This window comes from Pinus tabuliformis, chromosome 9, assembly GCF_031772625.1.
Source record: "Pinus tabuliformis cultivar Carrire ecotype Pingquan chromosome 9, CPIR1, whole genome shotgun sequence".
Lineage (NCBI taxonomy): Eukaryota > Viridiplantae > Streptophyta > Pinopsida > Pinales > Pinaceae > Pinus > Pinus tabuliformis.
In genome coordinates, this window is record NC_142307.1 from 1,311,945,479 (window position 1) to 1,311,959,246 (window position 13,768).

Sequence of the window (13,768 nt, forward strand, 5' to 3'; positions counted from 1 at the left end):
AGACCAACATTTGTATGTCAATGTCCAAAGGTCAAGATTACATAAGATTGCATGCAGGTACCCATATTTCCCATGCACAGACATTGTAAGCTGGATAATATCTCCTACAAATTCCAAGACTATGAATCTTAACAGTGTTAATGGACAAAGGTTTGCCTCTTTTCTGGCACCATATTACCATCTCATGTATCATTTTCCAGAGTTGGAATCGCTCATGGATTTTTACTTCTATGTAGCCATAAACTACTTAAGCAAAAATGAGGTTGTCAAAGGCTGGGTGAAAGAGCCAAAAAAGTTCCATTAAACACCCACCAACTCCTACAAGACCAAATATATCAGGAAGGCTTATCAGTACTTGATAGTTCTATGTTGTAGGATTTATGGTCAACACAGTACTGAAAGCTTCCTCGAAGGTTGGGAATTCTTGCTTAATCAAATTATGAACGAAGAAAAACCCTTTAGCTAGTCAGACTTGTTGGCTCAAAAAGTTGAAGATCCATGTAGATAATGCCCAAAATCCTCCAAAGGGTAAGAAATCCAGATTTTACATGTTTTCCTACCCACTAGATGCAACATGTGCTTACAATTCATTCCCTGACATGAATTGGACCTTGTAACCAAGAGAGAATGTCGTGCACATTTACTGCAAGCTGCTTTCGGAGTGCAGTCACAAAGGAGCAATGGAAAAGATGACTGATCACTTCCTCATTTCATTGTATAAATTAATATTTTAGGAAGAACCACCTTGCATGTCACGTGAGGAAATGGAAGCAATGTCAGAAATCACAGATTGGTCTGCCTCACTTGATGGAACTTTCCTCAAAGTATTCGGCAGATAGAAGTATCCACATCTTCTACCGAGGTATGCCATTAATAAGTTGGTCATGCAAGAAGTTGCTTACCATCTTTCCACAGGGTTATCAACAATTTTTTATAGGAAGAAGAAAGCACCTTGGCCTGCTCTTCCTTTGCAAATCAGACTGTACAAAATCAAGAATTTGAAAGTTGTAGATACCGAAGGCAAGGAGATAGAGAAATTCACATTCGTTCATTTGGACTTCAATTTGTACAATCCTAGGAATGTTTATAAAGACCATTATGCAAGGATTCATTTTCAATGGCCAAGGGGGACATTTTACAAGCCCGAGGAGGAGAAGATGAAGAATTTTTATAATGCCACCAAGTACCAAAAACCAGTGAAATTTGCAGGAACATCACAAATTACTCCATAGAAGGAAGTCACTCCAGAGGTAGTACCAGCAGGAAGGCGCAACCTAGTGCGTGAAAAGGGCAAGAGGAAAGTTTCACACAGTCCAGTGGAAGAGCAAAGCTACAAAATGAAAGCAGATACAATCATCCTGAAAGCAGCCATAGCTTTAGAAAAAAGGAGGAAGCAAAGGAAGAAGGAGGGAGAGATGAAGTAGAGGGAAGAAAAAGAGTAGAGGAGATTAAAAGAATAAAGGCAGAGACAAGAAGAAGAAGAATAAGTAGCACGAAAACAAGTTGAGGAATAAGAGTAGAACTGACTACTAAAAGAGGAGAGCAAACAATTGCAGGGCAAAGAACTTGTTCAAGAAATTGAGGAGTTTATTTTGATTCAAGACATGGAGGTGGAATGAGAGTCATTGAACCAAGATGTTGATATGATGTCGAGCACTCAGCAGGTCACCATTCAGTCTCCCCATCCTCCAATAGTAGAGAAAGCTCCAAGCGAGGAAGAGGAAATTGTTCCTCTTGATGATGGTCTGGTCATGGACACGTACAATATGACTTATGAAAATCTTTAGAAGAATACTGTACAAGCAAGGAAGAAACATTTTTGAGACGATCTCGCATCCCCTGCATTCATCAGAGAAAGGGTGATTTTGATAGACACTAGAAGGAATCCAAATTCCATTGTTGTAGTTAACTTGGCCCTTGAAAGAGAAGCAAATTAAAACATAGAGTATATGATGGCTGAGAACAAAAAGATGGAAAAGAAATTATAGGCTGTGAGGCAAGAAATTGAACAAATCCAAGAAGAGGTCTAGAACGTAGCTCCTGTATAAGTATATATGTAAGAACTTAAGGCAACCGTACTTGGTGAGGTATCGACATTGGGAGAAACCATGTGGAGCCTTTATGAAGAGCTTGTCACCGTGCATAAAGCAGTTGTCCACTTGCACAATATGCATCAATAGTGTAAGGATAATGCTAAATCCCTCAAGGTTGTCCATACAACCATCGCTATCGTGCATGAGTGGTCAATGCAATACAAAGGGGAACCATCCAAATTGGCAAAGAAAACAAGGCAACAAGCAGAGTTGGAGAAAGCACAAGTGCAGATGATCATTTAGAGTAACAAACAACTTGCCTCATTCATCACCAATATTCAGACCTCATATGCACGATTATACAATAACATGCATTTCATGGTGAAATCACACAGGATCCCATCAGTTGGCTCACTCACTAAAGCCAAACACAGGAATCAGGTTAGGCAGGAGGTTGAAGAATACTTGGATCAGTTCAGACAGATCACTACTAAGGAAGATCTTGAAGTGAACAAGTAGAATATGCAGAAGTACATTTGTGGCTCTATCCATATCAATACCATGTTTCTCCTGCTAGAAAACAAAACATAGACCAGTTCCAAATCAATGTACCTTAATGCCATGGAGGATAGAATCTACTTCCATCCTGATCCCAACGCATAGGTTGGGGGAGTCATCGCATAGTAAAAAACTTTGCACCTTCATGTGACTGAGAAACTACAAGTTGAAGTTGCTAAGCTGGAGTTTCCCCAAACACAAGTTTAACTTGTTTTATCTTATTAGGTTGTCTAGTTAGCTCTACCCAATTTTGTCCTATATGCATATGAGTATATTGTAATATTTTTTATTAATTAATTTGTAAGTGAAATTCCAAGTGTCAATTGTGGAATGTGAAGAGTCATTTTGTAATGAAGTTGAAGAGTCATGAGGGAAGTCCAAGAGTCACAAAAGGGAGATGAATAGTCACCCCTTTTGTTATAAATATATCCTCATAACTCATGTAAAGGGATTTTGGGAGCCAAGATTTTGGCTAGGCTTTGGCTTAGGATCAAGAGCTTGGGAGTTTTGTTGGGAGTCTTATCTTCTCCATAGAATAGAGGTAGTATCTTTCTTGGGAGGAGTATGTGTAGACTTCATGTTCCACTATTACGACTAGTGGTTTGTCAATGGTATATCTATGCTTGGAACTTTCACTTTAATAAAAGCTCAGCGTCGATACATTTTTATGCATATGTTGTGAATATAGTAGGACTATTCTTGTTGTGTTTGCAATAAATGTTATTTCGTTTATGCTAACACGTATGAACTATTTCATTCACATTAGTTTGAGTCTTGTTGAATGCGTATTGTTGTATATTTCCATCATGATTAAATTTTGAACTATTTTGCAGGCTACCTTGTGATTCCTTTTTCAAGGTACAACATTAAAACCCACTGCTTCGGAAACCGAGCCGTATTCTAGATGAGGCTCCTACTCCAAACAATGCGAGGTCTAATTGGGATTTCATCCTAGGGAGACCCATGAATATTTGTAGGTCTAGTACCATAAATACCTCAGTCAGATAAGAAATTTATAAATACACTGCCATTTTTGGCGTTGTTGCCAGGGAGGCACTCAAAAGAAACAACATTCCTCACTTAATTAGGATAAAAGGTATCAGGGCTAGAAGCTATTGATTTTCTAGTTCTAATAAGACAAACACACATTTTTGCAACTGATAATTACTTCCAATGATATATGATATTAGTTTAACACCCTCCAAAACATCATTAAGTAATTACACTCAGAAAATTCAACTAGTCAAACATTAACTATCTCAGAAATTCGACTCCATAGAAACTTCGACCTCTTCCTTAGATTTGCTTCCAACATGTGAGAGAGACAGAAAAATGTGAGTGATTAAATGAGAAGTTAAAGTATCTTCTTATAGTGATATTAGAGTTCCCAAGAGTCACTTCTCTTTGAAAATTAAATTAAATAACTTATTTCCTTTGATTTTCTCTCTTCTTTCTTCTAATTTAAAATGTATTATTTCTTTCTTTTAAATTATGTGTTTTGTGGATTTTCCCCTGGATCCCAAAATAGGGACTACCAGCTTGATTTTTCATTATGTTCCTTTCAATGTTATAATACATATTTATACATGTCGAAGCATCCAATAACATGGACTGAAAACCATCACGTCCAATACCATGGACCGAAAACCATCGCGTTCAAAAACATGTGCGAAAATCATGCACAAAACCATAGGTGGGTCCGCCCATCCTAACATAGGGTCTAAGACAAAAAATTTCTGGGGCGCTGCCCTGGACCCCATAAAGTGGGCTTACAAGTACACCTCAAACCCCCTATGACCCCCCCCCCCCCGCCCCCCCACTACACAATCGACACAACTAAGGGGGGCTCCCCCCCCCCCACTACACAATCGGCACAACGAAGGGGGGCTCCCCCCCCCCCCTCTAACCCCCCGGTTAACTACTTGGGCTAGTCGTGGAAAGAATATAACACAACCCAACATTCTCTCACTTGTTGTTTTCTTTCCACAGGGGGCCACAAGAGAGCTTAGTCCTTTTTCCAGCCCTGAAATGCCCATTGTCTCTCTACACCAAGAGAACTTCTCAGAGCTCACAAATTTTGTCAATGCATCTGCAGTATTCTTCAAAGTGTCCACCTTTACCAGCAACACCTTTTTGTCTTCTATCATATCCCTGACAAAGTGATACTGAACATCAATGTGCTTTTTCTTTGAATGATATGCAAGGTTCTTTTCCAAGAAAATTGAACTTTGGCTGTCACAGTCTATCCTTATATCTCCCTGTACTAACCTCATACTTGAACACAATATCTACAACCAAACTGCTTCCTTGCTTGCATAAGTGGCTGCCATGTATTATATCTCTGTAGTTGATAGTGCCACTATAGATTGTTTCCTACTCATCCAACTGACTGCACCTCCAAATAGGTTAAACACATACCCACTTGTAGATCTTGTTTGATCCAGATCTCTAGCCCAGTCAGCATCAACAAAGCCACGAATATCCAACAATCTGTCCAATCCTGGTCTTCCTTGGTAGCACAAACCATAATCACTAGTGCCACGCAAATACCTGAAAACCCACTTCATTGCTGTCCAGTGCTCCTTCCCTGGTTTTGACATAAACATGCTCAATACTCCCACTGCATGTGCAATGTCTGGTCTAGTACAAACCGTTGCATACATCAGGCTACCAACTGCACTTGCATATGGAACATGGGACATGTCATCTTCCTCTTTTTCTATCTTGGGACACTGTTCAGCAGATAACCTCACACCTACAGGAATAGGAACCTTCACCAGTTTACTATCTACATATTAAACCTCTGCAGTATTGTCTCGATATACTTCATCTGGTTTAACCAGAGCTTCCTCTTTGCTCGATCTCTTTTAATTTCCATGCCCAAAATATAATTTGCAACACCAAGATCTTTCATGTTGAATTTGGAGGACAATTGGGTCTTCAAATCCTGGATAATTTGTTGCCATTATAAGATAAGTGTTGTCCTTGATGGCAAACCTCACTGATGACAAATCATAGTACAGAAGGTCAGCAGCAAGGAATTGATGATCAGACTATAAGAAGAAGAGAAAGTTCATACACGCAGGTTCGTTAAGCCCAAGTCGCGTGTACACGCTGGTTGGCTTCAGCAAAAGCGCGTGTATGTGGAAAAGTACCTTTGGTCCATGGCGGTTATTCCTTGGAAGTTGTGCCTATGGTTTTGGACCTTGGCGTCTCGGCGGACGTGTTGATCCCTAGTTTTGAAGTTGATGGTATTGGATTTCTATGGTTTTGGCTCTTGGTATTGAACAAGGCCTAAGGATATATAAAGGGAAGGAAATCATTAGGCAAGTGCATCTGAAATGTCTTGAATATCTGAAGAAGTATGAGATCCAGTATGCAGGTTATGGGTTGATGATGCATTGCTTGATTTGAGCTAAGGAGGGATCTCACCGGCTGATTGAGAACAAGATCTAAGGAGAGATCGGGATCAAATGGTTTGAAATGAACTATCTTTATGATGCTTATTCTAGATCTACATACTGACGCATGTATTGTTCTATAAGTGTTATGAGTATGACTGATGTATGGTACAGCTGCAAGTTATGAGAAATTATTTTTAGATCTGTACGCGGGTTGTCTTTGGCAAAAGCGCGTATACACGCAGGTTTGATTCATCGAAGTAGCGTATACATTGTAAAGCTTGATATTTGAAGTTGCAGATGGGTCTGATGGTTATTACAGAGTTCTGTGTCTGCTCTGTGTTCTGGTGACTGTTGTTAATAGGGTTTCAGTGATTCAGGGTTTGATGATTGTTTTGAGCTTCAATGATAGTTATGGGTCCAGTATGAAAATTGGATGAAATGTGGCCTTTCAGATTATGTGTTGTGCTTCAGTGTATCCAGTCTGAAAATTGATGAAACGTGGTACCTGGAGGAGAGACGATTGTAGGCAAGCACCTACGTACTAGCATCTAAGCTAGTACAAAAGCTAAGGGAGATCTTTGGAGCATTGTAGCAGGTAGCAGCCTGTGTACTAGTAAATGGATCGGCTAGTACAAAAGCAAAGGGGGTTGTAGCTCCCGTACTGGTATAAGACTGCACCAGTACAAATATTGTAAAAGGATTTTCTTATTAAGAAGAAGATTGAGATGACTTGCAGCAGGTGGTTTTCACCCACATTGGGTTTCCACCTTATATCTTTGTGTTCATGTGTGTGGCTCTTGTGTGATGTTCTGTTCTGTTATTCTGCACCTGTTTACTGTTAATATGCTTAATAATGATCTGATGCATTTACTGAAGATTAAGCTAACTGAATTATAAGATCTCTGGATATACGCGAGTTTCATTAGACACAGTAGCGTGTACACGCAGGTTCACTTAATTGAAGTAGCGTATATGTTTCTGAGTATGAAATTGAAAAGTTTGATTGATCTGATAATACTGATTCACCCCCCCCTCTCAGTATTATTTCCAACAATTGGTATCAGAGCAGGTCCTTTGGTAGAAGCTTGATCGCTTGAAGGAGATCCGTGGAACAATGGGAAAGAAGCTTAAGAAGAAAGCTCATAAGAAGAAGAAGACATCTCAGAAGGACTATGACAGTGGGAGAGTCGATTGGGGATTAGGTATAAGAAGCTCTTCAGATTCAGAATCAGATTCAGAATCATTATCAGGTATGAATGTGTTATCCTCTGATGTTCCTGCTATATTTCCTTGTGAAAGTGATGGAAGTGATAGTGAAACTACTGAACATGCTTTTATGGGTGAGCAAGAAAAGTGTCAAATAGAGGCAGTGTTTAGAAGGCTTGCAGACAAAGTTAAAGATCAACAAGATCTATTGAACAAAAGGGAATGTGCTTTCAAAGAAGAAGTTACCAAACTAAAGGCCCAAATAGAAGAAGGAAACAAGGTAAGAAAGCTACTCAAGGACAAGGAAGACCAATGTCAAAAATTGCAGCATGAAGTGACATCATTAAGAAAAGAAGTCAACGAAAGAAGCACAACCATCAAGAAACTCAAAGATAGATCCAGCTACTATGAAAATCTTGAAGCTACAATCCCCTCACTAAAAGGAGATCTTGAAGAATCAAAGAAGCAGAATACAGATCTACTCCAAGCTATTGCAAAACAAGAAAACGAAGTCACCAGCTTAAAATCTCAACTAGAATGTGCCTTCCGAGTTCGTCAAATGCAGCAGGATCTGAATGAAGAACAAGAAAAGGAGATTCTCAAACTAAGGCATCAGTTGGAAGAAGGAAGGAAAGATGGAGAAGACATGAAGAAGCAATGTCTAGAAAAGGAGGAACAACTTCAAGTTGAGGTAAATATCTTGAAAGGTAAAATAGAAGAAAAAGATAAGCTTTTACGATTTCAAGATAGTTCTAAAGCCTTGGATGATATTCTTAGTAGTCAAAGGTCTCCTGCTATCAAGACTGGTCTTGGTTTCCATGAATCTGTTGAAGGTGAATCTAGTTCACAAGGTGAGGCAAGGAACTCTAAAGAGAAATCCAAAATTATCAACAAGGAGATGAAAGGTCAACCAAGGAAAGAAAGTCTTCAAAGAAAATCTTTTACTCCTCCTATGAATAATATTGAATGTTATGTATGTCATAATCTTGGACATGTTGCAGCTAGATGTAGAAGAAGAAGAGTTCAAGACTATTATGCGGACAAGTCATCTCAATCAAGGTACTTTAATGGATATTGCTTTGCTTGCAATATGTATGGTCACAAAGCTGCTGATTGCTACAGGAGGAATATGAAACATGTAAGATGTTATGCATGTAACAAGCTTGGACATATAGCAAAGGAATGCAGGAACAAAGGATGGACATCACACCAAAAGGAGAAAACCTCATCACACTTGAAGATATGGAGGAAGAAGGAAGTACAGTCAGCACAATGTACTGAGACACAGCACAGCACAGACATATCAGACTCAGGGGGAGCTGAAAGTGTAAAACTTCAGTGTCCTGAATCTCATACGCAAGTTTCTTAAACGGAAGTCGCGTATATACGCGAGTTAGACACTGAAAAGTCGCGTATATATCAGTCTGAGGAAAAGCAGTGGGGACAGGCTCAGAAAAGGGATCTGACATGATTCAGTCCATTATTTGCTCTATTGGTTAATTGTTACAGTCTGTTGAGGATGTGTAAAAATGTTTTGATACCTGTAAGATGTCTAGAAGTGTTTTGATCCTAACTTGATGATGATGATGTCTTGATGCTTATTGCTGATATATGCATGATCAGATCTAACAGATGGCACAGGTTGAGGGGGAGCATATGCCTTTAATAATTCATTGTTGGCATATTCCTTGGTGATGATTCTTATATGGCTAAATGATATATCTTGCTATGATGTGGTTGTGAGTTGTCTATGATAAAATCTCATATGATTCTTGGGGTTACATAGTTGATGTTCAGATCAGATTTATGGATGATTCTTTGATGATGCATATATGGTGCTTACATGGTGATCTTCATAAGGACAAGAAGAAGTACAAAGCTTGAATATACATCTTCCTCACTTGATGATGGGTCACTCATATACTGTTGTTGTCATATGCATAAAAATCATACAGTTATGATGCAGGCACTCTTGTGGATAAGGATTGTTGCTGTTGATGATATCAAGAAGTTTTGTCAAATGAGCTTGAGCTCAAGATACATAATGCTGATACATGGATGACTACTCAAAGTTGCTTTATTGGAGACATGGTGATGAGTTCTTATCTATATGATGATAGGTTGATACTTACATATGTTGATTGATGCAGATGTTCCCAAGTAATGATACTTGGATCATGTAGATCTTGAAGTTGATGTAATGGCTATGGTGGTTTCACATGTAATGTGAATGTTTTCATGATGATGTTTAAAAGGAGGAGTTGACATCTATGTTCAGACATACCTTGCTACAGGACATTTACAGGTTGCTGATATGGAAATTTGTGTACGCGTGTTGTTTAAAGGATATCCGCGTGCATACGCCGTTTTACAAGGGGATAGTCGCGTATATGGTGTACGCGTGTTGCGTAAGGGATATCTGCGTATATACGCCTGTTTATGTGTATACAGACGCGTATATGGAGATTTGAAGGAAATCAGCAGGGACAGATGTTGGTTGCAGAAAGTCTGATATAGGTCTGACAGAGATCATCTGGCACAGGTTCAGGGGGAGCAGATAATCTTCCAATGATGCATTGTTGGCATTATCTTAAAGTTTTTGGTTCTGGTTCACTTTTGTTGTTGGTTTCAGATGGAACAAAGGCGAAAGGAGAACAGAAGGATCTCTTGGTTGTTGATCTGAATGGTGATTATCAGATGCTGCTGGTGACTTTCATAAGTCTTGGTCTAGTTCTTACGTCTCTATGTCATATATCTCTTTTGTGGTATCTCTTTCATGGTGTCAAGGTCATGTAACGGCCTATTTTGGTTTCCCCACTATGCCTGGGATGATTGATGCAATGTGTTTGGTTGTCAGATGTAAATTTTTGATGTATCCCCACTTGGTTGGGTGGATGAGTCATTTTCTTGTTTATCCTCACTTAGTTGAGAGATGGATGTATGTATGAGTCCTAAGTGATAGGAAGGTCTTTTATGATGTATAGAGTCATGTTCTTCTTGAAGAACATCTTTTGTAGACCTTGCTTACAGTCAGGGAGAGCATGATCAGCACACTTCAGCAAGAACAGAGATTCAGCATGTACTCAGAGGGAGCATGGACAGATTGGTACACCTTGGCATATACAAAGGGGGAGACTATTCAGAGATTTCAGCAGGTACTCAGGGGGAGTATGGACAGTGGAATGATTCAGCAAAGGAAGAGAATATCTTGGTCCACCCTTTGCCCTTGATGTCAAAGGGGGAGAGTGATTTGGTGTTGTTGCCATCAAGTCCAAAGGGGGAGATTGTTGGCATTATGATGCATGTGTTGTACTTGATGGCAACCCTCTCATAGAAGAATATCTCACTTATGTATAACTGGGTGAATCTTCAGAAGAGATATCAGATGTGACTGATGGAGGACAGCTCAAAGGAATCAGATGATGAATCTTCAGAAGAGATATCAGATGTGACTGATGGAGGACAGCTCAAAGGAATCAGATGATAGTTCTAAGTGTGACAAGTTAGCTTTGCCATCAAGTCCAAAGGGGGAGATTGTTGGCATTATGAGATAAGTGTTGTCCTTGATGGCAAACCTCACTGATGACAAATCATAGTACAGAAGGTCAGCAGCAAGGAATTGATGATCAGACTATAAGAAGAAGAGAAAGTTCATACACGCAGGTTCGTTAAGCCCAAGTCGCGTGTACACGCTGGTTGGCTTCAGCAAAAGCGCGTGTATGTGGAAAAGTACCTTTGGTCCATGGCGGTTATTCCTTGGAAGTTGTGCCTATGGTTTTGGACCTTGGCGTCTCGGCGGACGTGTTGATCCCTAGTTTTGAAGTTGATGGTATTGGATTTCTATGGTTTTGGCTCTTGGTATTGAACAAGGCCTAAGGCTATATAAAGGGAAGGAAATCATTAGGCAAGTGCATCTGAAATGTCTTGAATATCTGAAGAAGTATGAGATCCAGTATGCAGGTTATGGGTTGATGATGCATTGCTTGATTTGAGCTAAGGAGGGATCTCACCGGCTGATTGAGAACAAGATCTAAGGAGAGATCGGGATCAAATGGTTTGAAATGAACTATCTTTATGATGCTTATTCTAGATCTACATACTGACGCATGTATTGTTCTATAAGTGTTATGAGTATGACTGATGTATGGTACAGCTGCAAGTTATGAGAAATTATTTTTAGATCTGTACGCGGGTTGTCTTTGGCAAAAGCGCGTATACACGCAGGTTTGATTCATCGAAGTAGCGTATACATTGTAAAGCTTGATATTTGAAGTTGCATATGGGTCTGATGGTTATTACAGAGTTCTGTGTCTGCTCTGTGTTCTGGTGACTGTTGTTAATAGGGTTTCAGTGATTCAGGGTTTGATGATTGTTTTGAGCTTCAATGATAGTTATGGGTCCATTATGAAAATTGGATGAAATGTGGCCTTTCAGATTATGTGTTGTGCTTCAGTGTATCCAGTCTGAAAATTGATGAAACGTGGTACCTGGAGGAGAGAAGATTGTAGGCAAGCACCTACGTACTAGCATCTAAGCTAGTACAAAAGCTAAGGGAGATCTTTGGAGCATTGTAGCAGGTAGCAGCCTGTGTACTAGTAAATGGATCGGCTAGTACAAAAGCAAAGGGGGTTGTAGCTCCCGTACTGGTATAAGACTGCACCAGTACAAATATTGTAAAAGGATTTTCTTATTAAGAAGAAGATTGAGATGACTTGCAGCAGGTGGTTTTCACCCACATTGGGTTTCCACCTTATATCTTTGTGTTCATGTGTGTGGCTCTTGTGTGATGTTCTGTTCTGTTATTCTGCACCTGTTTACTGTTAATATGCTTAATAATGATCTGATGCATTTACTGAAGATTAAGCTAACTGAATTATAAGATCTCTGGATATACGCGAGTTTCATTAGACACAGTAGCGTGTACATGCAGGTTCACTTAATTCAAGTAGCGTATATGTTTCTGAGTATGAAATTGAAAAGTTTGATTGATCTGATAATACTGATTCACCCCCCCCCTCTCAGTATTATTTCCAACAATTGGTATCAGAGCAGGTCCTTTGGTAGAAGCTTGATCGCTTGAAGGAGATCCGTGGAACAATGGGAAAGAAGCTTAAGAAGAAAGCTCATAAGAAGAAGAAGACATCTCAGAAGGACTATGACAGTGGGAGAGTCGATTGGGGATTAGGTATAAGAAGCTCTTCAGATTCAGAATCAGATTCAGAATCATTATCAGGTATGAATGTGTTATCCTCTGATGTTCCTGCTATATTTCCTTGTGAAAGTGATGGAAGTGATAGTGAAACTACTGAACATGCTTTTATGGGTGAGCAAGAAAAGTGTCAAATAGAGGCAGTGTTTAGAAGGCTTGCAGACAAAGTTAAAGATCAACAAGATCTATTGAACAAAAGGGAATGTGCTTTCAAAGAAGAAGTTACCAAACTAAAGGCCCAAATAGAAGAAGGAAACAAGGTAAGAAAGCTACTCAAGGACAAGGAAGACCAATGTCAAAAATTGCAGCATGAAGTGACATCATTAAGAAAAGAAGTCAACGAAAGAAGCACAACCATCAAGAAACTCAAAGATAGATCCAGCTACTATGAAAATCTTGAAGCTACAATCCCCTCACTAAAAGGAGATCTTGAAGAATCAAAGAAGCAGAATACATATCTACTCCAAGCTATTGCAAAACAAGAAAACGAAGTCACCAGCTTAAAATCTCAACTAGAATGTGCCTTCCGAGTTCGTCAAATGCAGCAGGATCTGAATGAAGAACAAGAAAAGGAGATTCTCAAACTAAGGCATCAGTTGGAAGAAGGAAGGAAAGATGGAGAAGACATGAAGAAGCAATGTCTAGAAAAGGAGGAACAACTTCAAGTTGAGGTAAATATCTTGAAAGGTAAAATAGAAGAAAAAGATAAGCTTTTACGATTTCAAGATAGTTCTAAAGCCTTGGATGATATTCTTAGTAGTCAAAGGTCTCCTGCTATCAAGACTGGTCTTGGTTTCCATGAATCTGTTGAAGGTGAATCTAGTTCACAAGGTGAGGCAAGGAACTCTAAAGAGAAATCCAAAATTATCAACAAGGAGATGAAAGGTCAACCAAGGAAAGAAAGTCTTCAAAGAAAATCTTTTACTCCTCCTATGAATAATATTGAATGTTATGTATGTCATAATCTTGGACATGTTGCAGCTAGATGTAGAAGAAGAAGAGTTCAAGACTATTATGCGGACAGGTCATCTCAATCAAGGTACTTTAATGGATATTGCTTTGCTTGCAATATGTATGGTCACAAAGCTGCTGATTGCTACAGGAGGAATATGAAACATGTAAGATGTTATGCATGTAACAAGCTTGGACATATAGCAAAGGAATGCAGGAACAAAGGATGGACATCACGCCAAAAGGAGAAAACCTCATCACACTTGAAGATATGGAGGAAGAAGGAAGTACAGTCAGCACAATGTACTGAGACACAGCACAGCACAGACATATCAGACTCAGGGGGAGCTGAAAGTGTAAAACTTCAGTGTCCTGAATCTCATACGCAAGTTTCTTAAAGGGAAGTC